Raw genomic sequence first — 19,441 nt, forward strand, 5'->3', positions numbered from 1 at the left:
TTGAGGAGCGTTTTTGCTATTCGGGGTCTTTTATTGTTCCATATGATTTTTTGGGTTGCCTCTTCTATTTGCTTATAAAATGAGGTTGGAATTTTGATAGGTATTGTGTTGAATTTGTAGATAGCCTTGGGAAGTATTGCCATTTTCATGATGTTAATCTTTCCAATCCAGGAGCATGTGAGGTTTTGCCATTTTCTAAGTTCTGTTTTAATTTCCTTTTTCAAGATTTTAAAGTTTTCATCATTGAGGTCCTTAACTTCTTTGGTTAAGTTAATTCCTAGGTATTTTATTTTTTGTGGGGCTATTACAAATGGAGTTGCTTTCCTAATTTCAGCCATACTTTTCTCATTGAAAACAAACATAAATTCTACAACAAAATAGAGACATTGTTTAAGTGAGTCAGTTCTTATGTACTGAAAAATGTAATCAGATGTATTGGGGTGAACATGTAGAATTGACTTCCTTCTCAGGTCCAATTCCAGTACTTTGAATACCGCTGCTTTGCCAGCCACACAGCTGTTCTTCCATTGTCTTAATCTGCATGTACAAATCCCTTTCATGGTTCAGGTACACTGAAAGCGGTTTCCTTTGCCTAGTCCCACTGGCCTTTCCTAGCAACACATTACTTTTATGGGTCGAGCTCTTGCAGTGTTTTGTTTCTAAACTTAAGTGTTGTCTAAATAAGGCTCATAACAATGGCATCCATTAAATGTGGAAAGGTGGCTTCCACCTATTTATAAGTACTTGAGGAAAATGTACTAAGTGATAATACAGTCACATCTGTATGTATACCATGCAATTCCCCAATCTCTCAAAATTTCATTATAATATTCAAGTTTTTCTAAGTTGTTTTCATATGCCACTGAGAATAAATCATGTCAACATTTTTTGAGGTATATGTCATTGTCCTTTTTAGTTATTAAATGCAGCCATAAATGCTGAAATCTAAAGGCAGAAATTTGCTTCCCTCTTATCATTGATGAGATTATTTGCACGAGGTGTATAGTATGTATGTGCCTGAACCATGAAGGCTGTTTTATGTTTGTTTTGTTTTGTTTTTTTTTGTAGGTCATGGGGCCTGAACTCTGGGCCTGGGTGCTGTCCCTGAGCTCTTCAGCTCAAGGCTAGTGCTCTACCACTTGAGCAACAGCACCACTTCTGGCTTTTTCTGCTCATGTGGTACTGAGGAATGGAACCCAGAGCCTCATGCATGCAAGGCACTGAGCCACCTTCCCAGCCTGAAGGCTCTGTTTTCTCATATATACTTAAGCAGCCTAAATAGTGATGTTTTTATTCCAAATGGTAGTTGTACACAAGCCTTTGCATAATGCCATTCTTTCCTATTTATTCAGACTTTTTAAAAAATGAGCATTCTTGTCTCCTAGCCTCTCATAGCAGATGTGCTTAGCAAACATCAGAAGTGAATTTTGCAGAATGTAGCTAAAATCTACTAAAATTGGAATGAAAATCTGCCTGCAAAAGAGCTATCTGCTATTTCCTCTCTAAACCTGTTTCCCATTTTCCTTGAAGAGAGGGGGAAGGATGCATTTTTTAGTCATGCTTTCGTATCTGCTGTAACTTTACTTACCAACTTAAAGAGCTTTGAAAAATCCAAATCTTGTCCTTCTGTCAAAATATCCTTGCCTTTAACAAGAAGTTTTTAACTCAAAAGACTAGAGATTGTCTCCAATACCACTTCTTTTCCTAAAGAATTTAGTTTTTTTTAATGTTTTGTTTTTTTTATTGTGAAAATACTGTACAGAGGCATTACAATTACATGGGCAAGATAATGAGTACATTTCTTATCAAGCATTGTAGCCTCCTCCTTTATTTCCCCTTCCCATCCCATCCTCCCCCTGCCCTCCCTACCCAATCCCCCCTCCTCCCCCGCTCCCAACCACAGCTGTAAAGTTCGTTTTCGACATAATGACTTGTACATCTCATTGTTGCAATGGGTCCACCTGTATCCCCTCCCCCACAGTATAACCCCTGCTTTCATTGTATTTGATGTAGGTATAATTTGTGGAGGAGAAGGGGAAAAACAAATCGTTTAAATAAGAAGTTAGTTTTAAACTTTAGTTATCTCTGAAAGTTTTCAACTATTAGGTACACCCCATTTTTACCCTAAAAACATCTCAGAATTTAAGTAGAAGTGATAAGGTGAACCAAAAAGTGTGAGGCTATCTCAATTGATGACAAAGAAAGTTACTGTGTTTCTTCTAATATTAATAAACAATTTCCTCAAACACTGTCTTCTATTGCATACTGAAAGTAGTTGTGGGATATTTCTAAGAGTAATGTGAATTTGTTTGTACAATTGGACATGTTATACTTGTGATAATTTTTGGAGTACGTTCCTGAATGTTGTTTATGTCTACTTACTATTGTGCCATTTCTTTATTTTTAAAAATCGATTGTCAAAGTGATGTACAGAGGGGTCAGTTAGGTAAGTAACATAGTGATGATATTTCCTGCCCAACTTGTTACCCAACTTCCCTCATTTTTCTCCCTTCCCCCCACAAACACCCCTTCCAAGTTGTACAGATCATTTCCAACATATTGTTTTATGAGTATGGCTGTTGCATAGGTTTCCCCTTTGTCCTTTGTCTTACATTTTGTTGTTCTCTAGTTCAGATAAACATGTATACAATAGCCAGGGTACCAAAATCGAACACAGTGACAACAGGAGATAAACCATGGGAGGTGGGGGTACCCAAAAGAAAAAAGTAGTCATGTAGTACATTGAGAAAAACAACAAAGAAAAATCTCTTATATCCATATCTTGGAGTTCATTTCACTTAGAATTGTCTTATATGTTTATATGTACTTAGCTATTGAGCTATTCTGCTCATCTTCTAAAATTATCCTAGATATATATTGTGCTATTTCTGAGCCATAATTTACACTTAGATTCAAAAGTATTCTTTTTGGAGTTCTGCATAATGTTTGGCTTTTGAAATTTTAATGAACTAATGCTTTCAAATTAAGTGATTTTTAAATATATCTTCCTAAATTTTTGATTATTTTCATTAACTTTATGTTAACTTTATTCAATTGTGACATAAAGAATAATTTATTAAATATGCTAATGACCCACAAAGTATTATGTAATTATTATGTTTTATTATGTTATTTTTACTATCATATGCAATAAGTTCTTTTCTTGAAAGATGATAAAGACTGTGACTAAAAATAAAAAAAGTGTTCTCTTGCTTCAGATTTAAAAATTATACTACTACAGCTTTCAAAAAGTATACTTTATCTGTGAAAGAAATTGACCATAACAGTAATTACCTCCTTTTTTGGTTGGACTGTTTACTTTTGTAATAAAACTTTCATAACATACCAAAAGTTTGTTCCCTTTTAATATTCACATAAAAGAGATTCTACTATCTGTTATTGCATAACACATTTTAAACTATCCATTATTTGAAAAATTGTTTCTGGACTGTGGTTGCCAAGAGTCTTTGGAGAACAACCTTGTTCCAGAATAGGATATCAGGCCATTGTTGCATTTGTATTAAACATAACTGTTGTATTAGTTTAAAGGAAAATCTTAGTGTGTCACTGAATTAATTTTTCTACATATTATTATTGCTATTTCATTACATTTGATAATATTACTCTTTTATGGATAAGCTTACAATTAAAATCATAATGATGACCAAAATTTCAAGAAACTGCAGATTTTTTGATGAGCTTGAATTGAATTTTAGTATAGAATTTCCTATAAAAGAAAGGTACTGAAAAAAAGAACTGAAGACTGCTGAATGAATTGACAACCAAATAATAAGAAACTGTTGTGTTTAAATTTCAAGATTCCATCTATATGTGATTAGAAACTTTGATATTATTCTCACCTCTCATATTTCTGTGTGTTTGTGTTAGGAAACACTTGGAAAGTTTACCAAGAGTGACTTTTATATTTCAGATTTCTTCTTACCTCTTGCTGTGCCACCTGACAAAATCCAGGACTAAGTAACCTGAGTGATTAGTTTACATATTAAGGTTTTCTGTAATGTGCTGGAATGTTCTTCAGCATGTCTATAGTTCTATCCAAATTCTCATGCATGTGGTATTTGCAATTTGCAACACCCCCAGAATGTTTGCCTAGGCTAGGATCTAAACTCTAATACTTTGTGCTTATGTACAATGTAAGATAAAATAGACTTATTTTCAAAATATCAGAAATCATGCTGACAGCAACCCACATTTCATGCATATGGATGAATGCATTATGTCTGAATACATGGAATTTGCTTGGTTCTACTGGCTCTGCAAAGCACTCTGCAAAGCTGGCAGGATGGTGGCCATGAGAATGCACCTCTCCCATCTGCAGCTACAGGGAGCTTAATTGTCCCAAGTTCTCATGGCTGCATTCTGAGTCTTGTGTCAGCAGGATTTCATAGGCTGATTCCAGCCCAAACCTGAGCATGATGTCACATGAAAGCAGGCCTGTCTCTGGTAGATGTAGGACTCCTCTGATGTATGATTTGCCTCATTTTGAATATATTTGTATAGCAGCCCGAGAAGTTATACAACTAAATCACTGTTCAACTTCTCTTCCCAGTCTTCTTTTCATTTTGCATTGATATTGTTTAGAGAAAACTTTTGAAGAACCTCCTGACCACAAGTTCAACCTCAGCATCTGTTTTCCAATGAATATGCTGATTGCAGGGCTTTAAAAATAATAAAAGACAGAGTCAAATTCCATCTGCTTTCTTGCTTAGGTTTCCATCCTTTTATCCAGAGAGGGAAAATAGAATCCAGAAACTTTTAGTTTTAATTTTTACCATTTTCTCTTTTTGAATACCTTGACTTCTCCACACCTAAGGCTTGGATCCATTCTTCTACCTATCCTTGTTTTATTTATTTATTTATTTTTGTTTTACCTCATATATTCTCTTTGGGACAACGATTTTCTGTAGGCTAATTTATCTCTCACCAGCACACAAAGTCAGGCTATTTTGAACTAATCCACAGTTGGTAGATTGACAGTAGCTGTTGTGACTCTTACCTGAATTGAATTTTGGCCTCTGGGAACTTCCTATTTACTTTTCCTTCAGGATCACTGTTTCTAGTTTTATTTTATTCATTTTCTCCTCATCTCCCCATCTTCACAGCTTGCATTCATGCAAGTAAACGAATAAACAGATACAACACTAAGCATCATTTATCCTCCTGGTGGTTCAAAACATCTTTTTGCCCTTTGTCATCAAGCTTCTTGATAAAGTTGTCAATGATTTTATTTCATACAAGTATTATATAGGTGCTCATTATCCCACTAGACTTCTACTGTTCTGCTAGTCCAATTAGTCTGTCACCTCTATAAGAAAACAGCACTGGACTATGTTTTTCTCAAACTTGTTTTTCCCTACAATTTTGCAATTTTTATCTAGTATATTTTAATAGTGCAAAAATATGTTCCTTGTTTCATCTGTACATACTCTAGCTGTGTTACCAGTTTGGTGTTTGATTCATAGGGTCTGGTGCTTAGAATAATGCTTGCATAATAAATATAAAATGTGATTCACATCATTCCAAGAATATAAAGTATTGACTTTGTTACTCTGCTGATTTCGTCACTAAACATTTAATTACCTGAATAGATGGGAGGAATGTAGGAATGGGAAACATCAATCAAGAAGCACAAACTGACAAGCATTAAAGACAAACATTTTTCTTCCTGTCTTGACGTAAGAATTTAAAGTTACATGCAAAGAACAGAAGTAGTCATTACAATATGCAACCCAACTAGAGTCAAGGTATTACAAAATCCTATTTTTATTCAGTAAGGATGACTTTTTAGATGGAAAGATTCCTGTTTTTGATTAAAAGCTACTTCGGAGGTTATTTGGAGATAATTATGTGATACCTGGAGTTTTCTCATGTGTATATTCTCCTGGGATCAATGTGCTTGAAACAAAACCTTGAAAAAATCAGCAAAGAATTCACAAGTGATGCCTTAGAATTATGGTAAAATAGAGTTCTATTAAAAAGGAATTTAATAATATAAAAATTTGTTAAATCTACATAGACATACAATTTTCATAGCAAAATTTATATTCTAAAATAAAAGATAAAAAGGAGAGTCAAATATAATATTATATATATATATATATATATAATATATATGATGAATGAGAATTAGTAAATTTGCCAGTATTTGGAAATTTAGAAAAAATATCTTTTTGGAAGTTTGTTATTATTTATAATACTCTGCCATATAATTTGTAGATTTTGAAGTTATTTTGAGAAAGGGATCTAAATTCTCTTTGTCTGAGGTATAACAAGAACATTGATCATGATTATAGAATCCAGTGACTGATCTGGTGCTTTTTAAGGACCAGATAGTATAAAGCTGAGCAGACTTACACAGGCTAACTCATGTTGATTATTGTCAAGATTGTAAACTATGAGTTACAATATTAACATAGAATAACATTATCACTGCTGTAGTATAGTTTTTAAGCCATCTGCAGAAGAAGACCATCATCATGGCTGGCTAAAATCAGAATCAGATTGATGCATGAAAAGTATGGATTGAACCAAATACTTGAATATTTAATGCCCAATGCTAAAATAGCCAGGTGTGTTTTCTGAATGGTTTCACTTTCTCATTCTAAAGAAAGGGTTGGTTATTGCTTCAGACCGGTCTCTTGCCTATATAATACAGTATAGTTGTTAAATCTCTTTTGTTATTGTTCCACTGTATTCATTTGTGATAAAATTCCTTGCTTTGACATAGTTTACCTTTCTGGCAAATTAATATTTTACTTATAAGCAAGGCGCCAGTGGCTCATGCCTGTAATCCTAGCAACTAAGGAGGCTGAGATCTGAGGATCGCTGTTCAAAGCCAGCCTAGGCAGGAAAGTCCGTGAGACTTTTATCTCCAATAAACCACTAGAAAACCAGAACTGGCACTGTGGTTCAAGAGGCAGAGCGCTCACTTTGAGATGAAGAGCTGAGGGTCAGCACCCAAGTCCAGAGTTCAAGCCCCACGACCGACTCCCCCCTCCCCAAAATATATATATATATTACTTACATTGGAAATAATTCTATCTTCATATATTGGCTTATTTCTGATCTTATATATACTAGACTATGTTTAGAATTAAATGCCATTTTTTTCTTTTATTCTTTTTGGTAGGAATTTTCTTGTCCTTCCAATATCCTGACTAAACCAATGAAAGCATAAGTCTATAGAACCATACACAAATATAAACAGTATTTTACTACCATCTTTTTTGTGTAACACAGGTTGTTATTACAATAGTATTTCAAAAATCTCCATATTTATTTGGAGATGTGGCATTTATTTGGCGATGTGGAAAAGCTTTATGTGATTTGAAGCATTCATTATGTTTAAACTGCTACTTACATATACAACAAGAGTACTCAGTGGCATTTATAAATTGACTTGATATGTGGCAAATAGAGTACACTGTTTTTTTTACATTTACAAAGATTAAGGTAATTAGCATAAATCAAGATTTAAAGTGAATTTAAAACAAATCACCCTTGGTTTAGCCTGTCATTCACTGAGTTGATAATGAATTTAATCACTTTCTAACATATTCTTGTCTATATTTACACTTTCATATCCCTAAATAGTAAATAATAAAACAATATATTCACAATAGGTGTTCACAAGAATATTATTCTTTCTGGATTGTCTATATTATATTAAATGATTTCATGTGTATTTTTGAATTATATTAATTTATACTTACAGTAGTTATATAACCTGTTTTATGTATTTGTTGTTTGAGTTTCCAATCATCTCATGACCTTACTCTGATTGAAATGTACAAAATTAATTTTCCAACGATCAGCAAAATGCTATTCAAACTTAAACTGAAATAAATTTTGTGGGGCAATTAAAATATAAATAAGTAATGCGCTTATGACTCGACTCAATCTTCTTTGGAGTTCATATTATTGATGTGATCAAGACATATATTTTATCTCAGAATTTACATGCTGAACTCATAAGAAGATTCTAATAAATACATACCACTAATTTATATATACATTCCTACCCTGTTGGTTCATGGCCAACAAGTCATGTTATTCCTGAAAGTTCACCCAGCCACTTTCTGTGGTTCTGGCTCCAGGAAAGGCCACCACACTCACATTTTCCTTAGGTCAGACCATCACTGTGGTAACACCTTGGCTCTGAAATCGACTATTTTCATAAATGCTTCTATATGATATTCTAAAAGTTGTAGAGAATAACCTTGAGAAATCACCTTCAACTGCTATGGGATATGAATAGTGATTAATTTGAATGAATATTCCATATGTGATCAATTAGACCTCAGATAAAATTAAAGTTTAAATGTGATGTCAAGTGTCCAGAGAGTAACACCATGTTTGACAGGAATGGGAAAGGGGAGTCTAATAAATATTGGGTGTGAAATACAAACTTACGTGACTAAAATATTCAAGTCGTAACTGTAAGAAATTTGAAGCTATGCAGAAGAATTGGGGTCTTACTTATATTGTGTGTGCATGTATGGATGTGAATTTTGTTACTTACAACTTAAGGGAAAGTATTTATGAGATGGCATAAAAGGAAGAGGCTCTAAGACAGAGATAGAAAATGCTACACTAAAAAGAAATTAAATTAGACAGATGTACATGTATTGGTGGGATGCAACAACAACAAACAAACAACAACAACAAAAATAAAAACTTAAAGGACCCCAGATAATTTAGTTTTTAATGGCTGATTCATTATTATTCTTGTTGATATTATTATTATTTTTATATAGGTGATATACATTTTGTTCATAAGATTACCTGCAGGATTATCACTGTACAAAAGTACTTGTCCTTTGATTTTGCCACCTATTGCTTTATAGAATTAAATTGTTGAATGGATCAAGAAAATATTATATATATGTGTATGTAGTATGTGTGTGTGTGTGTGTATATATATATATATATATATATATATATTCTATGCCTCCATAAGAAAGAATGACACCACCCCATTTGTTAGGAAATGGAAAGATCTGGAAAAAAAATATATTAAGTGAAGTAAGTCAGGCCCAAAGGGACATAGCCCCATGGTTTCCCTTATTTGCAATAACCAGTATATGTGTAGGATAAGCTTACCAGAAAAGTAGAAAAGGTCAAAAGCTATGTACTTATGACCATATAAGATGATGCAAAGTGAAATGGACCCTAAGATAGGGGCACAAGAATTTTTATCTTTGTCGCTGTTGTTTTTGAATGTACTATGTGATTTTTTTTTAAAATTTCTTTTGTAAGTTCTTCCGCCATGGTATAACCCCTGTTTACACTGTATTTGATTCTAGTGCCCTGTATCGTGTATATATATATTTCAAATTTGGGGAGGGGAATGGAAATACAAAATGTTAAAACAAGGATACAGGTTGACCCATTGTAACAAAGAGATGTAAAAGACACTACATTGAAAACGAACTTTACAACTTCAGGGGAGGGTGGGAGGGAAGAGTGGGGGAGGTAGGGGGGAAGGGATTGTAGGGGAAAAACAAAGGAAGGGATAACAATGCTCTATAACTGTAACCCCTCGGTACAGTATCTTCACAAAAAATATGTTTAAAAAGAACTAAATTGTTAAAAATATCACAGGATTTGAAACTAAAAGAGTACAAGTCTTGTTCTTCGATTTTGAAATGAACCTTGAGAGATGCGTTTCCTGTGGGAATGGCAATACTTTTTCAATAACAATGACTACATTTTTTTTCAGTATTTTCTATGTTTTGACGCTTTCATTTCAACCCTAATATAAGGCCATTTTTTCACAAAGTCAAATATTGATGATATGTTTCTACCTACTAAATGAAAGTAATTAATTTATCTACTTTTTATCAAAAAATAAAAATAAACCCTCAACATGTAGTTGAATAAAAATTTATTTATGATTATGACAGTTTGATTTGATGTGTGGATATCTTAAAACAACCTTTGTCTGTCACCATTTTGAAAAGCTATGAAGTACGTAAATAGGTTTTTACAAGATAATGATTTTACCAAACTGGATAATGATGTATACAATTTCTATCTAATATAAATGCTATTTATAATTAAGTTATAAATTTGGAAATAATTATATAGAAATGTGTATAAATATGTGTCTATATGTGTATATATGCTACAAACACAACATAAATTTTGGAGCAGAGAAGATGAATTGCTTTTCTAAATATTCAAAACTTTTATAAATAATATATCTATCTAGTTAGATACAATTGTTTTTTATTTAGATTATACATCATTTATAAATATTTTAAACTAACATTTAATCACTTCTCAATGAAATTTATAACACATCTTTATTAATTCAAAGAAGAAAAAGTTTGTTCCACATTTTTGTTACATTTTAATTGTTCAGTATTGGAACTGAAAATAGATTGGAATTATTTGTGCTAAATTGAAAGTAAGTTAAGAAAATTGAAATAAGCTCATCATTTGAATTAAGTTTACTTGATAATAAATATGATTTACTTAGAGATAAATTAGTTCAGCCTGATTGGGCAGGAGTAAGATTTCTTTTTATTATCTCCTAATTAATGGCAGAGCTGATTGCTTCTTCCAATCTATTTCTATTTTTTGAACTAATATGGCAATTTATTCAGAGTTTGGCAAGCTCCGTTTAACTGGTGTACATTTAAAAATTTTTAAATGTCAAATTTTGTTAGGGAATTGGTTCTAGAGGTTTTGCGTGCCTAGTAAGTATAAGTTCCTGATTCAATTCTTAGCAACACTGATATATAAGTAAGTAATACATTTTTACCATGGTAAATCCTCACAATATGCTAAAATGAAGAGAATACTAATACTAAATAATTCCTCATGTAGCTTTCAATAATTTATTACCCAAATGTATCATATGTATCATATATATATATATATATGTATCTCTACCATCTCTACCTATTTTTCCTTTCAAAAATTGAATACTTTTGCCTATATTTCTGAACTGTGTTTATTCCAAATATAGTTACAATACCACTTTAACACCCAGAAGAAGAATATCAATAATTTTGTCAATATCATTTTGTAGTTCACAGATTCCCTGAATGCTTCAGTACTATTTTTAACATTTATGAATTACAATACAATTATTAGTATATTCTGCTTTTGATGGCACTCATTCTTTTTAATTTTATACATATACTGTGCTTTCTCTTTCTTTGATTCTTTACAATTATTATTTTTAAGAACAGCAGGTAAAAAGTTTTTATCCTTGCATTTTTTTTTTTTTTTTTGTCTTTTTCTTTTTTGGTACTGGGGATCAAACCCAGGACGTTGCACTTGCTAGGCAAGTGCTTTGCCACTGAGCTACATCCCAGCCCTATCCTTGCATTTTCATATTCTAGTTTGGGAGTAATATATATATCCTTCTGGTATTAATAAAAAGTCATCTCCCTCTGTCTCCTTTAAATTAATATCCACATTTTATTGCAAAATGTCTTTTTGCCCACATTATTTATGTATTTCTATTATGAAACGTACAATGCCATTTTGTTTCTTTTCTTTTTTTTTGTTTCTTTTCTTGTGATATTATTCTCCATTGATAAGCCACTGGAACAATTTCTTCATTAGGAATTATGATGTTATATTGTCTTCATTAATTATCAATATACCATATAGATCAACTTGTTTATCAAAGGTACAGGTAAGTTGCTGGGGGCTCACACATGTAATCCTAGCCCCTCAGGAGGCTGAGATGTGAGGATTGCCATCCAACACATCCTGGGCAGGAAAGTCCGTGAAACTCTTATCTCCAATATAAACCACCAGAAAATTGGAAGTGGCACTGTAGCTCAAGTGGTAGAGTGCTAGCCTTGAGCTGAAGAGCTGAGGGACAGGGCTCAGGCCCAGAGTTCAAGCCCCACAACCGACCAAAAAACAAAAACAAAACAAACATAAACAAACAAACCAAAAACCACATAGGTACAGATAATGTTAGCAAGAAAGAAGCTTAATTTTGCTCAATTGTTTATTATTGTTCATGATTTTAAAATGCTGAAGTGATACAATGGAATCCTTTAAGGTTAATATGCGTGTAACTATGTTGAAGTACTAATCTTAATTACTGAATTTCCATACTGTGAAGGAAAAAATAATACCTTACCAAAAGAAAGTCTTACCTTTGCATCCAGCCACTGTGAGTTATCTCTAAGCCTCTGGTGACTGCCCTGAAAGGAGTGTCATTTTTTTGGATGCGATGTTAGTCCCAGGTGTTTGACAACATGGTTTATGATGGGAATTCTGAAACACTCCGTGGTTCTGGAGGAAATAGATACTGAAGTTATTAATGCCTACCTCTAAGAATGGCTGGAGGCCAAAGGTCAGCAATGTCTTTGATCCAATCTCCATGAAAACTTGTAAATATAAGCAAAATGTCCAAAAACAGTTGGTGTCATTGACTAGTAGGAAGATTTTCAAGTTGTTCAAGTTGTTAGACAAAACCAATGTACTGTGATGTATGTAGCTCAATGTCGTTAGCTACTAGGCTTGTACTTGACTAGGCTTGTACTTGTTTCTTAACCTTTCTTGTGGGCTTGGCCTTTGGTTTCTTAAAAATAAATTAGATTTTAATTATTTGGTTATGCCTACAATCAATTCAGGATTTCAAAGTTTTGCTTAACTATCTTTATGTATACATTAATGATGTATTTCTCAAAAAAAACAAAAACAAAAAAACCCTCTCAAATAGGCTTTTCCATGCTTGACATGCACAGTGGGAAATCCGGGAAGCCTTGGCAAACTGGAACAATTTGAACCACTTCTGAAGCATTCTAATGTCCTCTGTGTAACAAAACCCCAGCATTATGAAATGATGATCCTGGGTTTTGTTTATTTACTGGTTAAGCTTTCCCTTAAATTACACACGGATAACTTTTCCTAGAATACTTCAAGACCTAGACATGATCATAAGAATATTTGACTTTCAACCATGAAATTCTTTATGATTAACAAGTCAGATCTTTTGTGTAGAGTCATATAGGAGCATCCATGGTGTGAGTTTTGAGGTACCTGTTGTCATTTTTTTTCTTTTTTGCTAAGCTTTGTTTTAGATCGTACTCACCGTGCATGTGTTCTTTTCACATGCAGGCTACAACTTAAATCAACACGAAATTCATTTCCCCTTAAGATTACACTGTCACCCCCTGATTCACACACACCATGCATTTGTTTTATCAAATGAGTTTCCATCTCTCTGGGCCTTTGCTGATGTTGCCTTAGCAGCAACTCACAACAGTGCTCTCTATTTTGTTAGATTTTATAAATATACTGCCATAAAGCCCATACATTCCTCAAGAACCAATGTATACACAGTAATGCTCACAATTGCCTTGAACTTACAAGTTCATCATTTTCTACAACTGAGCGATATTTTCTTTAGCAATGGAGGAGACATCCCTTTACCCCAGAACCTACCACACTGCGTTGTTCAGATAGTGTACAGTAAATACAGGCTGAATTGGACTGAGAATCAGCCTTAGAAATTCTACATAATTTATAAAATTAGAGTAAACAGACAAAAGTTCAAAATAAGATAATTAGATATAAAACAAGATTGAATAAAGGAGAAAGAGCTGATAAATAACATTTGGTTGAATTAATTTATACTGTTGATATTCTTTCTTCTAATACACAGGCCTGATCACACAGGACTGATCTAACACATTTGTGTTAGATGTCTTTCAAGCTAGGGGCTGACATGGCTATCATGTGAAAGGCTCTAAGTTATCTCTTTGATTAAAATGATTTTTTCCTCTATTTTCTCTTTCTCTACCTCCCCCCTCCATTATACCATTGTATTGGCTCATATGTAGGAGATATCTGCTAATATTTATGGCTGTATATCTAATTTATGTTCATGAGAATGTATTTGAAAATCCATCTGTTTCTCCTTCCTATTATTTAATTAAAATTGAAATTTTAGTTAAAATAGGAGCAGTCTGAACTTCTGAGTGTTGAAATAAATTTAACACTTAAGATAAAATTTGATTTATTGCCTAAGAAATAACTTTTTCCACTTCAAAGAAGAACCTTTCATATCATTCTTCTTACAGAAGAGACATTTTAATATGTCTAGAGTAATCTGATGAAAACCATACAGATTGACTTTTAAAGATTATATTTAACATTTTTCACTTATTATGTTTCTGAAAACTTCAAATAGATCACTGTCTTGAAAGATCCAAAGGAAGAAATACTACTTAAAAAATTAATAGCACTGGGCTTGAACTCAGAGTCATACACTAGTTAGGTAGGTGTTCTAACACTTCAGTTATGTTCTTGCTCTTTGTTCTTTAGTTATTTTTGATTATGTTCTTATATTCTGCTTGAACTGGCATGGATATAATCCTTCTGATAAATTTCCTTCGTTATGGGTATGACTGACATATGCCAAAGAGCCCAAATTTTGTTTTATGGTTTTGCTTGTTTTTAACTATCCTTAGAATTGAACTCAAGACTTGCTAGGCAGTCACTCTACAGCTGTAAGCCATAGCCCTATCTCTTACAAACCAGCTTTCAGCTTTTTGAGCTGAATTCTCACACACTTTTTCCCCAGGTTTACCATAAATTGTGATCTTCCTAATGTCAACCTCCCAGGTAACTGGGATTCAGTGTCTTTGATTTTTGCAAATAGTGAGAGAATTAAAATATTAGAAATCTCTTCTATCATTTCAAACTTCCATTTATTTAAACTTGAACTACTTTTTATGTTATAACTGTACACACTTTAGAATTTAAATGGACATTAGATTAGAAGATGATAAACTGAAACAAAGCTTGTATTAACAAGAGATGGGTTAAATACAATTTAAGAGAGTTTTATCAGGTCTAAGTGTTCGTTTTCTGCTTGTGAATGCTTTGAGAGTATTCAGGAATCAGAGATGAAGGGACCATATTAACCAGAACAATATTTCTCTACATATTGCATATGGGAAGAGTTTACAGAAAGTGTTTACAAGTTGCGTTGAAATGTTTCTTTGTAGAAATAATTTGGAAAGTTCTGAGGCACTTTGTGGTGATTAGCAGTTGGCCAAGTTCTCTCATCTTTCAAGTCTCCATTTAGCAGACACGTGATTTGTTCATATGTAAATAATTCTGATATATAAAGAATTAAGAATGATCTAACAACAAGCAATAGAGACATATCACTTCTTTAAAGCATTTTTTTAAAAAATGAAGGATTCCAAAATTCAGTTTATATAAATATGTAAGTTCTACCTAAAAAGTTTATGTGGGTCTTTCTGGGAAGATTATTAGGCATGATGGCCTAACATAGTCCAATTTATGGAAATTAACCAGTTACCAATGACATATATGTGAGCCTATCTACTCCAGAGATAGAGAGAGGAGAACCAAGTTTTGAAGACAGACAGGGAAAAAGCTTGAGAAATATCTTAAGTAGAAGCTGGGCATGACCATGTATCATCCTAACTGTGTGAAAGGCTGAAATCAGAAGAATCACAGTTCCAGACTACCCTGAACAAATTTGATTCTGAGATTCTATCTCAACAGAAAAAGCTCAACATTTGATGTATCCCTGCTATCCCAGCTACTGGGAAAAGTGTTAATGGAGCAAAATTGTAGTCCAGGCCATGTGAGGTAAAGGAAGACCATATTTTAACAAAACCGGAGTGAAAAAGATCTGCAAGAGTGTCATGAGTTGTTAAGACCCAGAATTCAAATTGCAGTCTTACAAACTTTTTTATCATAACAAATCACTATGTAAGTAGTAATAACTTTCCACTGTGATTTTACAAATGTAGTCTCCTTTAACCTTACTATTATATATTATTTCAACTCATACATAAACTCATAGTACATAGTTATGGCTATGCAAAGTTTAAATCAGAGCAACCACACCTATGTCTTCAAATAGCTGCCAATTATTTGTGAAAAACTAAATTGTGACATTCTGAATATTTTTCTACTAACTCTTAGGAATATATATATACATATATATATATATATATTACAGTTATAAACAGTCATTCTACTATGTATTGACAAAAAACTACTTATTACTCTTATCTAGCCACAGCTTAGTACTTTAGCACCACTGATTTCTTCATGGCTCACCCTCTCTCCAACTCCTATTACCACCATTTTACTCTCATCTATGTGTGAGAAGCACAGATTTCTGTTTGATATACTGATCTTTTGTGTGTGTGTGTGTCGGTTGTGGGGCTTGAACTCTGGACCTGGGTACTGTCCCTCAGTTCTTCAGCTCAAGGCTAGCACTCTACCAGTTGAGCTACAGTGCCACTTCCAGTTTCCTGAGTGGTTTATTGGAGATAAGAGTCTCACAGGCTTTCCTGCCCAAGTGGCTTTGAACCGTGATCCTCCGATCTCAGCCTCCTGAGTAGCTAGGATTACAGGCATAAGCCACCTGCGCCTGGCTACCAGTCTATTTTGAGTTCCAAAAGCACTTGCCAACAATTTTGAAAGGCCTGGTTACAGATACATTATGAAAATATACAACAGTAAATATTACATTATATGATTAAAATAGCTTTGTTTAAAACTTAAATCCTTGGGAAAGAATCAAAGTGAATCAATAGAAATGTTACCACTTCCTGTAAGTATGTTAAGTGCTTTGGCTGTAAAAATACTTTCATAGGTGTTGTGTGTTGATTCAAATGGGGCTCCATTTATTGTTTAGTATGGTTTTGTAATTTCCACCTGAGTAATTACATATTAGAGAATTTGATGTCCCACATCAACAAGTCTTTCACTGCAATCTGTATTTATGCAGATGATAATTCTTGTTTAAAATTCTATTTTATATTAGAGCATATTTGGCATAGAGACTACAATATTAGAAAAAGCTGAGAAGTCCAATATGACAATACAATATTGATCGAAGATCAAAATATAAAAATTCAAGAAGTTAAATTAATAAGCAATATCAGTGAAACTTCTCTTGTGCTTATTGCTTAAATTAAACCAAGTGTTATTACATTATTTTGTCTATATATCGATCTCGTGTATATATTGATCTCAATAAATGAAAAATATACAAATGAAAGAACATCACACATAAGGGCTACAGTTCCAGAATTTTTAAAAAAATTGTTTACTTTTTGATATGAATTGTAGAAAGGAAAATTTACAAATCTTTCAAAATATTTTCTGATCTGGAGGTAGAGTCTTTTGTTTTAAATAGACACATATTTAGTCACCTTCTATCAAGTGTTGATCATCTGAGACATACAAATTTAGGTGTTAACTACTAAAAATATTTCATCTGTTAGATGGTTCAGAATATGTGGAATAAATTAGCTATTTGTTTAGCACCCCCAAGACACCTTCTCTCTCTCAGTGATGCGTATAAATTCTTTAAATATTTCATAGTTGAAGAAAAAAACACAGACCTAGTGATGTGGAAATATATGTTCAGCACCGTTTACCTTTTGGAAAAACAGAGCAGCAAGCTAAGCCAGCATATAGACATTACTTGAAGAGTCTTCCTGACAAGGAGCAAACACTCTGGAATTCATGCCGCCAAATACACATGTGAATGCCAGTTACTTAATACCACAAACCATGTCAAATTTTTTGTTCTTTTTGCTTTGCTTTAATTTCAAAACAGAATCTTCTTGCATTGAATAGGATTAGAATTTTTCCCCTGCTAATGACTCTTATTGTCATTTGAAAATTTATTTTGTGTTTTTTGGCAAAAAAAAAAGATGTGGGAAAATGCAATGGCATTTTGATACTTTAAAATATAATTTAATGTCAATAGAAAGTGTACCTATACACATATGCACAACTTCTTTAGGAATCGTGGTATTGCTGGTTAGAAATTTTAAAATACTAAATGTACACTGAGTCATTAGTAAACTCTTGCTTATTGAATGTACTGTTCAGGATTCAAAAGTCTGGCTGAGATTAGAAAGTAACATATTGCTATCATGATACTGTTTTCCAAAATGATACATTTCAATAAACTTGCTTCAACAAGCCTTTTGTAAAATCTAGACTATTACAAGTACATTCAAGTCAGGATACTTATCTTAAGTGATGTGCTTATCACATCCATATATAAAAGCATCTGGTCACTTCAGAAATGTATTATGGAGCTTATGCATACATACACTCCATGTTACAAGTAGCTCAAAGAAAAGTTTGATTAAGTTCCTCTGAGTGAAAACCAAAGTGGCTCATGTTCTAAAGACTGAAGAAAATGTGTGAAACAGCATCACTTAAGAAAAATATATCAAACATGTTTTCAATTTTTTTAACTATGACTCACAACAGGAGTGAACCTTAAGTTGTTTTGCCATACTGATTCAGTGTAAATTCAAGCATTAAAACATAAAGTATATTGATTTTAGAGATAAAATGTACTTATAAATCTCATGTACTAGTTACATGTTTGTCATATAGAAAGAATTTAATTAGTGTTGTTTATAAGAGCAGTGAAGAGGAGAATGATCATGGAAACAATAATAATAAATGAATGTGTTGATCTAAATTGTTCCAAAAAGAGACAAAGGCTTGGGCTAAGCTGTAGGTAGAGGAGGATGCTCCTGGCAGGCGTAATGGTGGAATAAGGGAAATACCAACAAATGAAATATCAATAAAATGCAATAAAAGTGTATGTTAATAAATGGGTTATTCTGAAAGACAAGAGACACATCCTACTAGACATGCTCTAAGAAAATGTATGGAACATGGATTTCAAGTCATCTGAGTGCCTTGAGAAAGAGGGAAAGGTGAAAAAGGTGAGAGGCTAAGGATTTATCTATTAAAATACCAACTTTTCATTTAATCTGCCTGGGGAAGTACCACCATGGTTTCCTGGTGCTGAAGCAAACCTCAGGAAGAGGAAAGAGATACAGAAACTTAAAGGATCAGTGGTCAGCTGCAAAGAAACTCCAAGTGAACAAGATAGGTTAAGGAATTTAGAACCAGAACAATGGTGGGTGAGTAGAATATGATCCAAGTATATTGCATACAATGATGAAAAGATAACAAAAACCATTTAACATTACGAAAAGATAAAGAAAGGAAATGTGAGGACAGGAAATAAGAAAGAATAATAGAGAAGTAAGTATGATCCAAGTATATTTTATGCATGTATGAAGTATCACAGTGCAATATCCTCTGTGTAAATTAATATATGCTTAAAATGTGGGAAAACAAGTGGCAGAATATCAATGTGGCCTAAAAATGCTCATTTTAGGTAAATATGTAATGATGACATCAGTACAATGAAGCCTAATGCAAAAGTGAGTAAAATTCAGATTGGGTCATAAAGGAAATGCTTTTAGATTGGATAGGCTCAGGTCATATAAATATAAAAGGACACATACATAATTCTAAAATGTTCATGGTATAGAATTTATTATTTTGGAAATTAGTTCAAACTTGTTTACTGGTAGGATAGCTTTTTTTTTCTTTATGAAAACTG

Source organism: Dipodomys ordii, unplaced genomic scaffold, assembly GCF_000151885.1.
Source record: "Dipodomys ordii isolate 6190 unplaced genomic scaffold, Dord_2.0 Scaffold90, whole genome shotgun sequence".
In the NCBI taxonomy this organism is placed as follows: Eukaryota; Metazoa; Chordata; class Mammalia; order Rodentia; family Heteromyidae; genus Dipodomys; species Dipodomys ordii.